At 40.8% G+C, this 20,312-nt stretch overlaps 1 protein-coding gene and 1 long non-coding RNA gene across 3 annotated transcripts in view; one reads left to right on the forward strand and one right to left on the reverse strand.

Annotated features, from left to right (window-relative positions):
• Positions 1–20,312, forward strand: part of TMEM150C (transmembrane protein 150C) — a 312,476-nt gene that overhangs the window by 131,274 nt on the left and 160,890 nt on the right. For both annotated transcript variants that reach the window (XM_073597864.1, XM_073597863.1), the window contains exon 2: positions 2,123–2,153. The gene's annotated coding sequence lies outside the window, so the exon portion shown is untranslated. The remainder of the gene's footprint in view (positions 1–2,122; positions 2,154–20,312) is intronic.
• Positions 6,678–20,312, reverse strand: part of LOC141107097 (uncharacterized) — a 37,695-nt gene continuing 24,060 nt past the window's right edge. The window contains exons 2-3 of the long non-coding RNA XR_012235785.1: positions 7,420–7,611; positions 6,678–7,241 (exon numbers count right to left, since the gene is read on the reverse strand). This is a non-coding gene — a long non-coding RNA (uncharacterized lncRNA). The remainder of the gene's footprint in view (positions 7,242–7,419; positions 7,612–20,312) is intronic.

Here is a 20,312-nt window from a genome sequence, read left to right on the forward strand (position 1 = left end):
AATAGAATGTCTTTAGTGCTAGCTGTCCTAAGGTGGACTACTGAAATAAATATATACGCTGCGCTTTCAAATATACTCTTCACATTATATATATGTGATAACCACACACCGTGATACATCCAGTAACTAGTGACTGTAAAAAGTGACAATAGTGCAACAAATAGTTACAAATACTTAAAAATGAACATATAAATGAAAATAAATAATCACACTAGTAAAAAGTGCTATATCGTGCATCCATATGGTGATTGAAAAATTATTGTTCATAAAATCATATAGTGTTCATAAACTCATATAGTGTTCATAAAAATATATAGTGGACTCAATCCACTAAAACATATAGATGAATAAAAAGTGCTTCTTTGTGCATATGTGTCATCCAATTATTTCAATTCAAAAGTGCTTCTAAAGTCCATGCGATTTGGAAACTGCTGTGTAGATAATCCAAAACAAGCCGCAGTGATCCATGCGATTTGGAAACTGCTGTGTAGATAACCCAAAGCAAACCACAGTGATCACACTCAGGTGCTCCCCCTAGGTATTAAACACTCACCTCTGAGTGTGTGACTTTGCACTTAAGCTTAGTCAATACAGGCCTGTGAACCACCTCTGGGGCTCTGCAGTTTTAACCAGACTCCTGGACCTGTCAGCACTATACCTCGGTTGAGTGAAAAAGGACTGGATGGTGTAATAACGTTTTAACAGTTTATTAATCACATAAAACCCCCCTATGGGGTACTCACATAGTATAGGCACGTCAGTGCGCCACTTTGCATCAGGCAAACAGCATATAAAGATACCGGATCGATATTGGGATGGTATGGGGTTCTTTCCTGACAGGTCACCTGCTGAACGTCCGTCCTGTTCCCTCCCCAACGCGTATCGATACAGGGAACTTCCGTATCTACTTCAGGGGGAAAATATATCACTATATTTTCCCCTGAAAAATTTCCCTTCTATTCCTGTTCTGATGACAACTCAAAATTTGGGATTAGCTCTTTTCTTTCACTTTTAGTGACAACAGTCACCAGGTCAGATAGAGAGGGTTAAGTGAATCTCCCTAATAGGGACACAAACAGCAATAAAAACCTGACAAGTGTTCTAATTCTTCTCTATTTAAACATAATGTTTTGCATGGGTAATTCAAGCAATGCTGTCCTCAGGAAAAGGGCAGTTGTGCAGCTTATTTTGACTTAATATTGAGTAGAACATTTTTAAAGGGGGAGTAAATTCACAAGTTCCTTTTTACTCACCCTTATAACTAATCATGTGTGTACACATTATAAAAGAAAAGACTAGCATTTTCTTCTTTAATTCTACAGCCCTACTCCAAATTAAAGTACAATCCTTGAATATGTTGCAGTGCTGGACATGTACCAAATAATGTGATTGCTTTTGTATGGACTGAAATATATATGGAGTTTTCAGGGGGCAGCTTTTTCTTACAAGTTCATTCCTTTTTATGACAATTCAGAAGGACCTCAAGGCCAGAATAATTCTGTGCTCAAGGCTAGCAAGAACTTATGCAAGTGTTCTTGGTTTCACACTTTATAAAAGACATTGGTGCTGATGCATAAAAGCTGGTGAAAGGTTTCATCTTTCATTTAGAGCGGTAAGGGATGTGTTCGGTGGATGCAAATGACTGGTCCATCAGTAAGATTTTCAGGTTTTCAGATTTTCTCGTACCAGTTTTTATATAACATTCCCATTATGTATTATAATATTCAGAAACTGTATTAACAATAGTCAGGTGATTGAGGGGTAACTATGTGCTGCAGAATATTGCCTAGCTGCAGGTGCCCCATTTTACTGTTCTACCCCTCATCACCTCCTCCTGTGCTCAGCTCCATGACTTCTTCAGAGTCTCTCCCTTCTTCTGGAGGCCCCTAATTCTCTCCATCAATCTCCTTCCGCTCCTTTAGAGGTTCCTTGAAAACTCACCTTATCAGGGAAGCCTATCCTGCCTCCACCTAAAAACTGTATTTTTTCTTTCTCTATCACTTGCCTCCCCCCTTTAGATTGTTAGATCTCACAAACACAAAAACACTGGGCAAACTGTTGGTGCTATATAAACCCTGTATTATATTAATAATAATCATACCTATTTTTTCTTACTTTACAGGTCAATTGCCCATCCTGTCTGTGGATTTATGGTAAGCATTTTTTTATATGTCTTATATAAGTATTTACAGCAGTTAACATTAAAGTCCAACTAAAGCAAGAAATTCCATTTTGGAGAAATTTACAGAGGATTAGGACTCCATTACTTTCTAATACACTTCAGGCGGTGTACACAGTATCTAATACAGTGTGTACAGTTTCTACTACACTTCTGGTGGTGTACACAGTATACAATATAGTGCAGTCATTGTACAGTTTCTAATACAGTGCAGGTGGTGTACACAGTATCTAATACAGTGTGTACAGTTTCTAATACACTTCTGGTGGTGTACACAGTATAGTGCAGTCATTGTACAATTGCTAATACAGTGCAGGCAGTGTACACAGTATCTAATACAGTGTGTACGGTTTCTACTACACTTCTAGTGGTGTACACAGTATACAATACAGTGCAGTCATTGTACAGTTTCTAATACAGTGCAGGCAGTGTACACAGTATCTAATACAGTGTGTACACTTTCTACTACACTTCTGGTGGTGTACACAGTATGCAATACAGTGCAGCTGTTGTACATTTTCTAATACACTTCAGGCGGTGTACACAGTATCTAATACAATGTAGTGTGGTGTTGTAAAACAAAAAATACATCATGTCCGGAAGGCCACCAAGGATAGGCAGACGCTCACAGGCCACTAAAAGAGGGCAAGCAGCCTCTGTGTCTACAGTCAACAGTGGTGGCCGTGGGGCACGCTTGTCCTTTTTTGCTGCTGCTGGCCGTGTTATTGAGCCACAACATACAGAAGAGTTGGTGGAGTGGATAACAAAGCTGTCCTCATCCTCCACATCCTCTGTCACCCAGGCTCAGAGTAAATTGCCTTCCAACGCAGCTGCCAAAGTGGCCTATTCCACTGGCTCCTTGTCCACAGTCACTCCTTCCGTAGCCCTACCATAATGCACGGAGGAGTCCCCAGAATTATTCGACCACAGTGTCGGTTATATGCTGCTGGAGGATGCGCAGCGATTTGAAGGCTCCGATGTTGGTTCACAGGTTGAGGAAGGGAATAAAGTGAGCCTAGAGAGAGGGAGTGCCACAGAAGGACAAGAAACTGGCAGTCATGTTCCCCCAACTGCAGTATACTGCCAAGTTTGCTCCAGTGATGGGGAGGGAGGGAGGGGATGATGAGGTCACTGACTGTACTTGGGTGCCTGAGAGAAGAGATGCGGAAAGTGAGAAGGAGGAAGAGGCACAACTCCAACGAGGCAGGCTAGCCACCCTATTGCATCACACCGCAGAGCTCCGGAGGTCCTCTGAACCAGCGGTGCTCCGTAAGCGTTCAAGGGGCTACGCAAGCTGTCAGGCTAAAAGATGCCATGCGGTGCTTGATTTGGTCTGCCTAGGGGACAGGAGCCACACTGGGGCAGAGATTCTGTCAGCTCTGCAGGGGCAGGCTTAGAGATGGTTGACGCTACACCAGCTTCAGCCAGGAATGGTTGTATGCGACAATGGCACCAACCTTCTCTCCGCCCTCCGACAGGGACACTTGACCCATGTTCCATGTTTGGCACACATCCTGAATTTGGTGGTGCAGTGGTTCTTGAGCAAGTACCCAGATTTATAAGATCTCCTAAAGGCAGGCCAGAAAAGTCTGTGGACATTTCCGGTCATACAATGCCAGTGCTCGGCTGGCTGACATTCAAAGGGAATGCAATCTGCCCACCAACCGCCTCATTTGTGACATGCCCACCAGGTGGATCTCAACGCTGGCAATTCTGCAGCAGCTGCGCACACAGCAGAGGGCCATCAATGAGCACCTGTGCAAGTATGGCACCAGGACAGTGTCAGGGGAGCTTGGCTTCTTTTCACCACACCAGTGGCTACTCATAAAGGATGCATGCACTGTCCTGTCACCATTTGAGGAGGCCACAAGCATGGTGAGCAGCGACAATGCATCCATCAGTGACACTGTCCCTCTAGTCTTCCTGTTGGAGCACATGCTTCGTGGAATCATGGACAGGGCACTTGAGGCAGAACAGCGGGAGGAAGAGGAGGATTTCCTTTCCACTCAAGGCCCCCTTTATTAGTATTCCTGCGGGCCTGCCAAACACACAGGAAGAAGAGGAGAAGGAGGAGGATTGTGTCAGCAAGGGATGGTTTTCAGTCTCCAGAAGCCCAAGGAGTTGTACATGGCTGGGAGGAGGTAGTTACAGATCATGAGATCCTTAATGACCCAGAGGACTCAGAATCAAATGCTTCTGCAAACTTACGCTGCATGGCCTCCCTGATTCTGCAAAGCCTGCGAAAGGTCCCAAGGATTCGTGGTATCAAGGAGAGTGATCATTACTGGCTGGCAACCCTTCTTGATCCACGTTACAATGGTAAGGTTGTAGAACTCATCCTGCCTTTGCAGGGGGAGCAGAGGATGAAGCATCTTCAGGAGGTCTTGAAGAAAGGTTTGTGCAACGCATTTCCAGACCCTGGGAGGTTCAATTTCCTGGTGCTGGACAACGTGTTGCTGAGGCTTTGTTCAGTCAATGGAAGAGCGGTGGAGAGGTGGCCGGCTGACTGATGCCTTTGAACAATTTTCAGTTCTCAGCGCCAAGGTCTGATCGGTTCAAGCAACCATCGCCAGCATCTGCATTATATGGTGCAGGACTTGGAGACCTTTCCAACAGAGCATCCACTGGGTTTCTGGGTCTTGAGGATAGACCACTGGCAGAACTTGCTCAATATGCAATGGAGCTACTGGCCTGTCCTGCATCCAGTGTTCTTTCTGAATGCAGATTCAGTGCTGCTGGAGGGTTTGTAATGGATCAAAGAGTGCGCCTGTCCACGGACTCCGTTGATAGGCTCACATTTATAAAAATGAATCAGTCTTGGATTAGCAGCTATCAAGCACCTGATTCTGATGTAACTGATTGAATTTGCTATGGATCTGGGATCCCTTGAAGACTGCCTATGCTGACTATCTTATTCCTCCTCAATCTTGATGATGCTAGCTTCCAACAATATTTTTGGTTTAGGGCACCACCACCACCACCCAAGGCCCAATTTTTCTGCCCCTGTTTAACAGGGGCATGTAATTACAATTTTTGATCTAATATTTCACAGCAGGGCCTGTTCCTGCGCCCAACCAGAGTATCTGTGAGGGGTTACAGTGTTGTGGCACCACCACCACCCAAGGCCCAATTTTTCTGCCCCTGTTTAACAGGGGCACATAATTACAATTTTTTATATCATTTTTCAACGCAGGGCCCCTTCCTGCACCCATCAAGAGTAACTGTGAGGGCTTACAGTGTTCTGGCGCCACCAAAACCAAAGGCCAAATTTTTCTGCCCCTGTTTAACAGGGCCATGTAATTACAATTTTTGATATAATATTTTACAGCAGGGCCCGTTCCTGCCCCCAACAAGAGTAACTGTGAGGGCTTACAGTGTTCTGGTACCACCAATACCTAAGGCCCAGTTTTTCTGCAGAGTATATAGGGCAGGCCGTATAGTATATATACTGCTGTTCAGAGTATATAGTGCCTGGGGACCTGGGGGACCCCCATGCAATTTTTTACAACATTTTGGTGCGGGGTTCTCCTTAATATTTTTGGGGGGACATTAACGACATTTTCGTTTGGTATTTTTGGTATTTTTATCTATATTGCCTGGATACGACAATGTATTACAGCGGCGAGCAGTTTTTGATTACATTTTTTCCTTTAGAAATGTAATTTTGCTGTGGCACTGTTATAAACATGGGAAAGATGCGCTACTTTACAGGCATACCAAGGACACCCCCAGGCACGATATTTAAAGGTATATTTCATTTCTATTGTTTCACTTTAAGCATTATAAAAATCACTGCTCCTGAAAAAGCTGCCGTTTTTAAAACTTTGTTTTGCATTGATACATGTCCCCTGGGGCAGGACACGGGTCCCCAAACACTTTTTATGGCAATAACTTGCATATAAGCCTTTAAAATGAGCAATTTTGATTTCTCACGTTCGCGTCTCATAGACTTTAACGATGTTCGTGTGTTTACACAAATTTTTTACCTGTTCACATGTTCTGCTGCAAACCAAACTGAGGGTTGTTCGGCTCATCCCTACTTGAGATAAGAAAAAAGAAATGAACAGTGTGTTGAGCGGAGACTGCGAGCCAGGCCTCTTCGTCCACATCAGTACCTGACCTGACAAGTGCGCTTCTGGAAGAATGGTCAAACATTCCCATAGACACACTCCTAAACCTTGTGGACAGCCTTCTCAGAAGAGTTGAAGCTGTTATAGCTGCAAAGGGTAGGCTAACTCAATATTGAACCCTACGGACTAAGACTGAGATGTCATTAAAGTTCATGTGCGTGTAAAGGCAGGTGTCCCAATACTTTTGGTAATATAGTGTACACATCTCAGGACAACATATAAAAATACATGAGTTGAAAATGTATAATAATGTAAGTTTTTCATTTTTTGTGAAAAATCCTTATGTATAATGCCTAGCCAATGGAGACTAAAAGATTCGCTCCATATGAAATAAGAATGGGTAAAAACAGATTTGTCACATTGTGTGTATGTTTTTATTAGACAGTATAACACTCAATGGGAAATATATGCTTATTTGCTATAAACATGCTTACACAGTGGGAGCAATAATGTACAGGAAACTTGAGTTATATTTCATTTTACACATCAAAATTGAATCTTCATTATAGCTTTCCATTATCTGTATGTGGTTAAATTGACACACAGTGTTAAGTGCACCTCCTAGATTTTCTAAAGAAGCAACGGCTTGCATGTTAATACCTGAATAAAATAAATTGTCAACTATCAAGGGGAACATTTCAAGAAACATAAAAATCCATTTTGCCCTCCTTTAACCCTTTTCGTTGCTGGATTCTTATGGACGGCTTGCATCTATGGTTTACATTTGCCAACAAATGTGTAAAGCATGGGACTCCTTCTAAGTATTAGGTAGACCCCTAGAATACTAGAAATATTATAATAATAGAAACATTTGGACAGCTACAGTATGTACCCTGTCACCTCCTAAAATATTTTTTTAAAAGCAGGAATTCTGGAAGGCGCCAAACACTGCACTCAGCTGCACTCAAACCACTGTAGTCCACTTTGTAGCCCTGTGATTGGGAAAGCAAACAAAAATCAAAATTTTGATTTACAGCATATGCCATCTCTACAGTAGCTCCCCTTCCCTTTCCCTTTCCCCATCCCCCTCTTACCCAGCCACCATTTTCTTTGTTACAAAACCCCCCTCTAAGCCTTTTCCTGCTCATCTGAGTTCGCCATCGCACATACCTCACGAGCGCCTCTTTTCTGAGAGTAGAAACAATTGTTCCAGTGTTGCAGTTTACTTGCGGTAACTGATACCCTCATCATGGTGTTATCCGGCTGCTGAATTCTCCTAGGACTCTGTTGCCGGACAGCCAGTAGGAAGTGTCCATGTCACCTGGGCATTATTGTTTACACTCAAGACAGGACTTTTCCACCCTGTAGTAAGAAAGACAGAAAAAGGACCATGAATTTAGGTAAGTAATAGTGGCGTTTAGGTTTTTTTTTTCCTTTATTCATCGATTAGTTAGAGGGGGTAAAGAGCGTGTTATTTGCAGGGAGGTCCAGGATCTGGCTACAATGGTTGATAGGAATGTCTAGATCACTATAATGGCTGAACAGGTATAACAATTCACAAATATTCTCTTTAACTTTGTATTCAGAATTGGCTAAAGTACAGCTTTAAATTAGAAACAGATGCGGTAGCTTCTTTTAAGTGGCGTGTAAGGCTATATTCCAGGGAATTTTGTATTGCATGTTCTGTAGAAATCCCCCTTTTTAAATTGATCCCAGTGTTGGATATGAGTATTGCAGAAACAGTGGGTTGCTTGTGGGCCATGGACTGAGGTTTGTAATTCTGTCATCACTACATAAATGAAAAGGTATTAGATAACATTAAGAAAGGATGCATCAATTTACCTGAAATACCAGAAATGTTGGTACTGTATGGTTTGATTGTGAATGTAAAAATAAGATTTTACAAAAAGTAATTCTAATATATTGTACACTAGCAAAGCTGCCCGTTCCTTTAATGGCTTAATTGGAACAGTCTGTTTCATATAAAGTGTAAAAGTGGTAACACAAACAATGAAGTTGTCAATTTTTTTGATCTGATACATATTCCATTGAAAGTGTTTTGTTATATCGGCTTAACCTCCCTGACGGTATTCCCGAGTGTGGCTCGGGGTTAAATTTCAGCACCATTAGCGGTAACCCCGAGCCACACTCGGGATTACATCTCAAGATCCTGGTGCAGTGTTACTTACCTTGTCCCCAGGATCCTGCGATGTCCCCCCACGCTGTCTGCGGGCTCCGTCCTCTGCCCGAAGCCTCTGTGTGCCAGGCTCCATTCCCTGTGAGGGTCGCGACGCACGGGGGCGGAGCCTGGCGGCAAATTAAAAAAAATGTCAAAATCATAACACATACAATACTGTAATCTTACAGATTACAGTACTGTATGAAATCATTTCACTTCCCTTTTGTCCCTAGTGCTTTGGCCCATGCCCTGCATGCAGTTTTATATTATATATATTATTATTATTATACAGGACTTATATAGCGCCGACAGTTTACGCAGCGCTTTACAACATTAGGGCAGACAGTATAAGTACAATACAATTCAATACAGGAGGAATCAGAGGGCCCTGCTTGTTAGAGCTGCAATCTATACTGTTCTTTCTGCCTGGAAACTTGAGATTGTCCATAGCAACCAAAAAGTGTCCCTTTTTGTCAAAAGTGGCTTTAGACCAGCTAGAAAACAGCGATAGTAAATTAGAACACTTGCAGAATTGAGCGATAGTGAATCGTGGGGAAATTTATTTTATTATTATTATATTATTTTTTTTTTATTATTTATATTTATTTATTATATTATAATTTATGATTTTGTGTTTCAAACTTCATCATACCCGGGATATCTACTAGACTCTTGGTGGACAGATTTAAGTGTGTTATTGCTAAGAATTACAGACCTACAATATAAAACGCCAAATTTCTATGCAAAATAATTGTACCGCTTTGAGACGCAAAAATCTGAAATAATCATACCGCCAGGGAGGTTAATAAGTGCAAAACATACTGATCTTTGATTGGTCCAGTGCAAACTTCCTTTGTTATCTCAAGGGGTCCTCACAGTTTGTTGCATTACAGAACAATTAAGCCCAGGACACATAGGCCGAATGTCAGGCGGCATCGGCTGGTATAGAAACCAATAGAAACCGGCTGACATTCAGCCCATGTGTAGTGCAGTCCGTCCGAGAGAAGCCAGCCATTCGAAGGGTCGGGCCCGAAATAGGTCTGCTGAACGGTTCCCGACTATCGCTCTTCTTGGGGTGGGCTGAACAAAAAAAAAAGTAGTTTGATAACAGACAACTGGGAATGGCTGACACCGGGTTTTGAAATTTTATGTGGTGTCATTTACCACAAGGAATCCAAAAAAGATGACAATGTTTTATGTCACTGTGTTTTAGCAGAGTTTTTTTTTAATTCCTTTTCCATTCTCGAAAATATCTCTTAGCACCCTGAACTATAACCATAAAAAGCAATGTAATTGCTATGGGGCCCATAAATACTTGCAGGTAATATTGTCAGTATATGTAATGATTTACCAAGATAACAATGATACTAAACAGAAGTGTATATAGAAATCAGTCAACTTTGAGATATTTTTAAGAAAGCAATTTATATCAGTAGTGGAATTGCTTTTAAAGTGTAACTAAAGGCAAAACTTGTTTTTTTTTTGTTTTGGATAGAATGGAGATGAATAAATCTGTCAGTTTTTATTGCTGTTTGTACCCCTATTAAGGCGATCCACCCTCTCTATTTGCCCTGTTTACCATTATCATTGAAAGTGAAAGTAAAAGAAGTACCCAATTTTTGGCTTGCCCCCAGAAAAGTAAGGGAAAATCTTCTAATGGGGACACTAGTTCTGGTGACCTGGGGGTCCCCTGGGAATTCCCTTAATTTGCAAGGATTTCTTCTCACTTCCTGTTTGTCTCTGGGACAGGAAGTGAAGGTAAATCTCCTTAATGGGACACAGATGGAGAAAAGAAAATTGAACAGGGGTTATAAATCTCCCTTATGCTATGTACACACGATAGGATTTTCCAAAGACAAAACCTTGCATTTATTTCCGACAGATGTTGGCTGAAACTTGTCTTGCATACACACGGTCGCACAAATGTTGTCGGAAATTCCGAACGTCAAGAATGCGGTGATGAACAACACATGCGATGAGCCGAAAAAAATGAATTTCAGTAGCCAGTGCGGCTCTTCTGCTTGATTCTGAGCATGCATGGAATTTTGTGTGTCGGAATTGTGTACACACAATCGGAATTTCCGTCAACGGATTTTGTTGTCGGAAAATTTGAGAACCAGGTCTCAAATTTTTGTTGTGGGAAATTCCGACAACAAATGTCCGATGTAGCCTACACACGGTCAGAATTTCCGACAACAAGCTCACATCGAACATTTGTTTTCGGAAAATCCTATTGTGTGTACAGGGCATATCTCTATCCAAAATGAAAAAAAAAGTTTTACCAATAGTACTACTTTAACGTGGATATAAACCTTCACATATACCCAGTGAAGTGAACAGCCCCAGATGATACACAGAGATGAAACAAATCTCCCTACATAAGTTTTACATGTATATCTGCTGTCTTCATCTTTATATACTGTTTAGAAAGTTGTGTTAGGAGATTTTCTCTTCCTGTTCAGTGAAGCCTGGGCATACAGCCAAGACAGCCTCTACCCCCTCTCCTCATAGGTAGAGACTTTCAGAGTTCATCGTTGAATAGTTCAGGGCTCTGCTAATCTATTTATAGCATCCTACCCAACACAAAACTCGGGTGTCCTGACAAGATGTCGAACCTGGCAGAATGAGCAACTCGCGTCACTTCTGTTTTCTTTAACCACTTGCAGACCGCCTCACGCAGATATACTTCGGCAAAATGGCATGGGCAGGCAAAATCATGTACCTGTATGTGATCTGCCTCCCGCGGTGCCCGAGGCGGTCGGCTTCTGTCCGGGAGCGATGAGAGGTGAGGGGGAGGCCATCCATTCGTGGCCCCCCTCGCGATCGCTCCCAGCCAATGAAATCCTTCCTCTGCTGCCCCTCGGCTCGGTATTTTCCGTTCCGGCGCCGAGGAGAGAAGACATCCGAGTGAGTGCACAACACACATACACACACACACAGTAGAACACGCCAGGCATACTTATCACCCCCCCGATCCCCCCCTGATCACCCCCCAATCACACACCCCCCCCCCCCGTCACACTGACACCAAGCAGTTTTTTTTTTTCTGATTACTGCATTGGTGTCAGTTTATGACAGTTAGTGTGGTAGGGCAGTTAGTGTTAGCCCCCTTTAGATCTAGGGTACCCCCCTAAACCCCTCTAATAAAGTTTTAACCCCTTGATCACCCCCCGTCGCCAGTGTCACTAAGCGATCATTTTTCTGATCGCTGTATTAGTTTCACTGGTGACGCTAGTTAGGGAGGTAAATATATAGGTTCGCCGTCAGCATTTTATAGCGTCAGGGACCCCCATATACCACCTAATAAAGGTTTTAACCCCTTGATTGCCCCCTAGTTAACCCTTTCACCAGTGATCACCGTATAACTGTTACGGGTGACGCTGGTTAGCCCACCCAAGTGCAGTATTGATCGATTACTGTCACTTACAAAACACTAAACGCATAACTGCAGCGTTCGCAGAGTCAGGCCTGATCCCTGCGATCGCTAACAGTTTTTTTGGTAGCGTTTTGGTGAACTGGCCTAGTACACGCAGTCAAACCAGCACTGCAGTAACACTTGGTGACGTGGCGAGTCCCATAAGTGCAGTTCAAGCTGGTGAGGTGGCAAGCACAAGTAGTGTCCTGCTGCCACCAAGAAGAAGACAAACACAGGCCCGTCGTGCCCATAATGACCTTCCTGCTGCATTCGCCAATCCTAATTGGGAACCCTCCACTTCTGCAGCACCCGTACTTCCCCCATTCACATCCCCAACCAAATGCAGTTGGCTGCATGAAAGGCATTTTCTTTATGTCCTCCCGAGTACCCCTACCCAATGAACCCCCCAAAAAAGATGTCGTGTCTGCAACAAGCGCGGATATAGGCATGACACCCGCTATTATTGTCCCTCCTGTCCTGATAATCCCGGTCTTTGCATTGGTGAATGTTTTGAACGCTACCATTCACTATTTGAGTATTAGCATAGGGTACAGCATTGCACAGACTAGGCACACTTTCACAGGGTCTCCCAAGATGCCATCGCATTTTGAGAGACCCGAACCTGGAACTGGTTACAGTTACAAAAGTTACAGTTACAAAAAAAAGTGTAAAAAAAAAAAAACACAAAAAAATATATAGAATAAAAACAAAAATAGTTGTCGTTTTATTGTTCTCTCTCTCGCTATTCTCTCTCTATTGTTCTGCTCTTTTTTACTGTATTCTATTCTGCAATGTTTTATTGTTATTATGTTTTATCATGTTTGCTTTTCAGGTATGCAATTTTTTTATACTTTACTGTTTACTGTGTTTTATTGTTAACCATTTTTTTGTCTTCAGGTACGCCATTCAGCTGCAGCGCGGATTTATTTATCTTGACAGCAACAGCGTTTGCTCCCACTATACATAAAGCCGTGACTCCAGCAGAGGTGATATATGCCGAAGCATGGGGGCAGCAGGGGCGGAGGAGCGATTTGCTCCTACCTTTTGCGGGAGGATGCCCCCATGCTTCGGCATATATAAATGGTGCATGTATGCCCATCATTAGAAGTGGGTGGATGAAGGGAGGTATTCTAATGGTGGGCATACCCACCGATCAATCTCTTTTTTTCGTTCAGCCCACAGGCTGCATGAAAAAAAAAGATTACAATATATGCCCAACAAGGACCAGCAACGTACTGGTATGTTGCTGGACTTTGAGTGGTTATACCAGAATGATGCCTGCAGGTTTAGGTATCATCTTGGTATCATTCTTTTCAGCCAGCGGTCGGCTTTCATGTAAAAGCAATCCTAGCAGCTAATTAGCATCTAGACTGCTTTTACAAGCAGTGGGAGGGAATGCCCCCCCCCCACCGTCTTCCGTGTTTTTCTCTGGCTCTCCTGTCCTAACAGGGAACCTGAGAATGCAGCCAGTGATTCAGCCAGCTGACCATAGAGGTGATCAGAGATCAGAGTGGCTCCAAACATCTCTGTGGCCTAAGAAACCGGAAGCTACGAGCATTTCATGACTTAGATTTCGCTGGATGTAAACAGCGCCATTGGGAAATTGGGAAGGCATTTTATCACACCGATCTTGGTGTGGTCAGATGCTTTGAGGGCAGAGGAGAGATCTAGGGTCTAATAGACCCCAATTTTTTCAAAAAAGAGTACCTGTCACTACCTATTGCTATCATAGGGGATATTTACATTCCCTGAGATAACAATAAAAATGATTAAAAAAAACATGAAAGGAACAGTTTAAAAATAAGATAAAAAAGAAAAAAAATAATAAAGAAAAAAAAAACCACCCCTGTCCCCCCCCTGCTCTCACGCAAAGGCGAATGCAAGCGTCGGTCTGGCATCAAATGTAAACAGCAATTGCACCATGCATGTGAGGTATCACCGCGAAGGTCAGATCGAGGGCAGTGATTTTAGCAGTAGACCTCCTCTGTAAATCTAAAGTGGTAACCTGTAAAGGCTTTTAAAGGCTTTTAAAAATGTATTTAGTTTGTCGCCACTGCACGTTTGTGCGCAATTTTAAAGCATGTCATGTTTGGTATCCATGTACTCGGCCTAAGATCATCTTTTTTATTTCATCAAACATTTGGGCAATATAGTGTGTTTTAGTGCATTAAATTTTAAAAAAGTGTGTTTTTTCCCAAAAAAATGCGTTTGAAAAATCTCTGCGCAAATACTGTGTGAAAAAAAAATAATGAAACACCCACCATTTTAATCTGTAGGGCATTTGCTTTAAAAAAATATATAATGTTTGGGGGTTCAAAGTAATTTTCTTGCAAAAAAAATAATTTTTTCATGTAAACAAAAAGTGTCAAGTGGTTAGAAGAGTGGGTGATGTGTGACATAAGCTTCTAAATGTTGTGCATAAAATGCCAGGACATTTCAAACCCCCCCCATTTTGGAAAGTAGACACCCCAAGCTATTTGCTGAGAGGCATGTCGAGTCCATGGAATATTTTATATTGTGACACAAGTTGCGGGAAAAAAACAAATTTTTTTTTAATTTTTTTTTTTTTTTTTTTGCACAAAGTTGTCACTAAATGATATATTGCTCAAACATGCCATGGGAATATGTGAAATTACACCCCAAAATACATTCTGTTGCTTCTCCTGAGTACGGGGATACCACATGTGTGAGACTTTTTGGGAGCCTAGCCGCGTACGGGACTCCGAAAACCAAGCACCGCCTTCAGGCTTTCTAAGGGCGTAAATTTTTTATTTCAATCTTCACTGCCTATCACAGTTTCGGAGGCCATGGAATGCCCAGGTGGCACAAACCCCCCCCCCCAAATGACCCTATTTTGGAAAGTAGACACCCCAAGCTATTTGCTGAGAGGTATAGTGAGTATTTTGCAGACCTCACTTTTTGTCACAAAGTTTTGAAAATTGAAAAAAGGTGCCATTTTAGCACCTCAAGAAATGACATAGGCAGTCATAAACTAAAAGCTGTGTACATTCCAGAAAATGTACCCTAGTTTGTAGACGCTATAACTTTTGAGCAAACCAATAAATATACGCTTATTGACATTTTTTTTACCAAAGACATGTGGCCGAATACATTTTGGCCTAAATGTATGACTAAAATTGCGTTTATTGGATTTTTTTTATAACAAAAAGTAGAAAATATCATTTTTTTTCAAAATTTTCGGACTTTTTCCGTTTATAGCGCAAAAAATAAAAACGCAGAGGTGATCAAATACCATCAAAAGAAAGCTCTATTTGTGGGAAGAAAAGGACGCAAATTTTGTTTGGGTACAGCATTGCATGACCGCGCAATTAGCAGTTAAAGCGACGCAGTGCCAAATTGTAAAAAGTGCTCTGGTCAGGAAGCGAGTAAATCCTTCCGGGGCTGAAGTGGTTAAACCATCAAGAATTGCAGATTTTGAGGAATTGCTGTTTTTTTTCATAAATTGCTGTTTGGACACAACACCGGCAACCGAATAGAGTCCGGTGCACAATATTGTGATCGGAGATTGTTACCCCCCTTCGAAACAAACCAAGAAAATGGCTGCCTCTGAGGCGACGACAACTTTGATTTTCTGCCGAGTTGCCTATTTTGTCAGGACACCAGCTGCTTTTATCATATGTGACGGAGAACTTGTCAGAAGTTATCAGGCTAATAACAGAAGAATGGAGCAGGAGACAGCTACGAGACACAGTGCTTTGAAGAGAGATAACAAAACACTGCAGATATATGTGCCCAGCTCAAATTTCATGAATCGGGTTTACATCCACTTTAACCACTTTCGGACCGCCCACCGTCGTTATACATCGGTACTTTGAAGAGGAATATCGTTGTTATGGCAGCAGCTAGCTGCCATAACCCTGGTATCCTCTTCTTCGGCGGGCGGTCCACTTCAAGATGAAAGTGGTCTCTGCAGCGCCGCTTACCGGAGCTGTCGGTAGCGGCGGAGGCGATCGGATCCATTCCCTAGCCTGACATGGAGACAAGTGAAGGGAAGATGGCCCCCACCCATCTCCATATCATTGCAGGGCGGAAGCGACGCCAAAACGAAACTTCAGCCCATAGCTCTTAAAGGGCCAATTTTTAAAAAACATTTTTTTTGCATATTTTGCATATAAGTGTAAATATGAGATCTGAGGTCTTTTTGACGCCAGATTTCATATTTAAGAGGTCATGCCATGCTTTTCTTCTATTACAAGGGATGTTTACATTCCTTGTAAAAGGAACAAAAGTGACACATTTAGGATTCAATGTACTTGGGGTTGATATACTAAAACTGGAGAGTGCAAAATCTGGCGCAGTTCTGCATAGAAATCAGCTTCCAGGTTTTTTTTTTTTTTGGTCAAAGCGTAATTGAACAAGCTAAAGTTAGAAGCTGGTTGGTTACCATGCACAGCTGCACCAGATTTTGCAGTCTCTAGTTTTTGTAAACCAACCCTCTTGTATGTGTGGCACCCAGGAGCACAAGCTGCTGTGTTATTCTGCCCATAGGAATAAATTACAAAATGCTCTGTGCCTACATATACGTAAATGCTGGTGCTTGTATTTACAGGTGCATGTGTTCTTGAATGAGAAATTTGCACGTCTAGGAAAATAAACTTATACCCGTGCGCATGTGATAATGGATATCAGCAGTTACAAATGTATACATTGTATTTTGTGATTTATTCCTATGGGCAGAATTATGCAGCAGCTGGGCTCATGGGGGCTGCAAATACAGGCCTACTTTCTACTGTATACCCATACGTCTTCAAACACATCTGTGTACATGAGCCCTTACTGTAAAGTTTGGTGGAAAATGTTATCTTTTTACAGTTGATTCAGACAGGATACTTTATAAAAATGATGTTTAATGCCAGATGTCAGCCACAGAAAATTGACCAGGTAGTATAGTTTGGTTTATCAAAATTGGTTTTGAATTTTGGCTTGGATTTGAAAAAAAAAAGAAAAGATGCTTTTCATTAGACATTAATTGTGGTCAAAAAGTTAGCATTGGGCAAAGCCACAGTTCTTCATACGTCACATAAAACAATTTCACACGCTGCAAAACAGTACAATTCCCTCTTTTTAACTTCCAACAGATGTTCTGGCTAAAGATTTTGGACTTGTTTGTATAAGATACAGTCATTTACTGGAAAAAGTTGAAATTATTGTGCAATACTACATATCTGAAAGTGAATATGACTTTAAAACCAGATTAGCTCATCATACTATCCAGTCCAACCAAAACAAAATGTAATGTTGTTATTAATTAATTGAAGGGGTTACATTATGCCTTATAATACAGTAAATAAAACTAAATGCACCCTCCAAGTTCAGGTCTGCTCATACCGACACATGATAATAGTATTTGTGCAAATCCTGATGACAAGGTTTGTAGCAAATACGTGCCAGTTAGTGCATCCCTAACATAGCTGCTGGTATAGCTATTGTGAGAAGATTTGTATAATCTGGTCTACAGAAAATACCTAGCACTAACATTTATCTATTCAAACTAGAGATATTGTCCAGGTACTGCTAGGTGTGCATGACACCTGGCACCAGAATATAAAAATCGTACCTGCCGAAAGGTCTGGTACACAGTGTCCGACAGCTAGACAAAAGACAAATAGTTCATGGCAGCTGAATGTTCATGAAGTTCCAGTGGTATATGCCTGTGCATGAAATTTGACAATGGGTTCAGTGTTCATTTCCCATTTAGTTGTTTTTTTTTTTTTTTCCTTATGTTCTGTAGAATAATACAGAAATACATATGAGTGTCAGTGAGTGCCTTTTTACTACCTACTTTGGCTAAGGTACCTTAATTCAAATGTTTTGAAAGCCAGCTGAGAGCATGTTCATTATTATGCTTGGAATTGTTTTTAAAACTGTAATGTAGAATTTATTATAAAAATTAATCTAGGTCAGTATTTTTGTTTTACATTTATGCTACATACATATTTAAGGTAAAAGGGCATAACTAGCCAAAAATGTTTTTTTTAAATCTACTGGGAATTAAACCTTACTATATAACTTAGTGATCATTGGGACAGAAAGTGATAAAAATCCATAATTTTATGAGTTGTCACATGGGATAAGGGGAAAGCTTCCAACAAGAAATCCTATTGAAGTGACCACTGTCTAAAAAGGGGATTTCCCCTCACTTTGGAAACATTTCTTCTCACTTTCTGTTGTGTCTCTGGAACAGAAAGCAAAAGCAAAAAAAACCCTAAAAACTTGATCTCTCTTGGTAAAACTGCAAAATAAACTTTCGACTAGACATACACTTTGGCTTTATAAAATTAGTTTTGTTTTGTTTCGTTTTGATTCGTTAATCTAGTTATTCCGTTGAGTTCAATTCGGTTGATTTGTTCAATTCGTATTTGGAATTCATTTTCGAAATTTTAGAACTTTCTTCGAATTTACAGATTTTTTTCGATTTGAACCGGTCAAATCGATAAATTTTCGATTCGGTCGAAACGAAAATGTTATATTGTTTTCGACTTGACTGCAGCTAAGTGAACAAACAAAAGTAAAATCTTCTTCAAATGATTACAATGACTCTTTAAATCACCTTTGGCTTGACAACAACAGTATTATTTCGAAATGATACTCTAATAACACCCACAGTCTTTGATTTCAGCAATAGGTGTAGTTAGAATTCGACTGGAGTTCAATGTAAAATTAGATTTGAACTTCAGTTCGAATTTCCGAAAATCGGACGAATTTCGTTACGTTATTCGGAGCATTCGGTAAAATTCATTTATATTGTAATTTGGGTATTCTAATATATCCGAATCTCCGAATAACAAAGAATTTGTCTGAATATTAATTCGGAACTAAACAAACCGCACATGTCTAGTTTGTATTATAGCACTGGTTTTCAACCATATATCCATTGACCATCGACAGTGTGGTGTCCATCAACCATCAGTCTGCAGCCACTCAGTCAAATGTATACAACTTACCTACACATACAGTATCCGAAAACTTCTTCTGAATGATTATAATCTAAAAGTGCGACTGTAAACCTTCCATTTTATTTGAAAATCAATACTACATCAAGAAAGTTGCAAACAGGTGTCCAATATGTTAAAGTGGGAGATTTTGAGTTCTTTAGAAGTTCATATACTTTCTGTAAAGGCATTGAAGGGAATCTTTCATTAAGCAAAATATCTGCCGCGCGAGCCATATATGGTAGCCTGCAGCTGTCATTCCCAAAACATTGACTGCCCAGGTACTAGTATGGCATTTTTTTAATGATAAATTTCATGTAATAGCTCTTCTGGTATAGAACATTTAGCAAACGCATATCAGAAAATGTCTGGTGCTTGTAAGTAGACAGTGGCAGTGACAGTCTTGACAGTGCAATTATTTTTAAAGCAGAACTGTTTTTTTTTTGTATTACAACTTTTGTGTGCATGCATGCATACCAGAACATTTTAGTCGACTAACGTAATACTATTTTATTAGACTAAAATAGGACTAAAACTAAAACAATTGAGACGACTAAAATACGACTAAAACTAAATTGGCATTTTAGTCAAAAGACTAAAATGGGACTAAAACTAAAATGCCATTTTAGCCAAAAGACTAAGACTAAAACTAAATTGAAATTTGATGTCAAAATTAACACTGGTCTGTAGTGCATGTTCATACCTCAATACCATAAATAATAACATATTCGATTTTTCACTCCAGCAGTATATAATGTGTTTGGAAATTGTAGAGAAATGCTTAAATAATGCAGTACAATTTAACTCTACCCATTAGATTTTCGATCACTAAAATGAGTTTTAGTCAACTAAAATTATTTTAGTCGATTAAAATGTACTGTAGATTTTAGTCGACTAAAACTAAAACAATTGCAGAAGACTAAAATGGGATTAAAACTAAAATGCCATTTTAGTCCTAAGACTAAAACTAAATTGAAATGTGCTGCCAAAATTAACACTGATGCATACTTGAACTATGTTTTGAGGCTTTTCCAGGAGGTCTCCCAGCTGCTGAGCAGGCACAGTACAGGACCTAGGTTTATCTATGTCGTATTGGTTTCAGCACTTCTAGCTAAATAGCTCAGAGGTCATAGGCTTTCCGAACTTCACATATAGTATGTGGAATGGCGGTAACATTGTTTTTGGAAAGGGATGAGAAAATGTGCTGGGTCCTGGGGGAAAGTCTAGAAATTATGTACTCAGGTCGAGGGAAGTAAGGGCAGAAAGTAAGTACTAGAGAGGGGTAGAAATGTACTACAAAATGATTCAGCCATTTGGAGAAAGGCTGAATGGGGTTTTAGAATAGGAATACCGCGCTGCAATTGCTTGTTCACTTGAATGAATAGTACTTCATATTCTCATCGCACATATTTGCCAGCACACCACAGATCATCAAGTAGAGTCCAAAATTTTTTTTATTGAAGCATAATCACATCACAAAAAAAGGTAGTGCAATGTTTAGGAGTCACGCAGGACC

This window comes from Aquarana catesbeiana, linkage group LG01 (genome assembly GCF_042186555.1).
Source record: "Aquarana catesbeiana isolate 2022-GZ linkage group LG01, ASM4218655v1, whole genome shotgun sequence".
Classification (NCBI taxonomy): domain Eukaryota; kingdom Metazoa; phylum Chordata; class Amphibia; order Anura; family Ranidae; genus Aquarana; species Aquarana catesbeiana.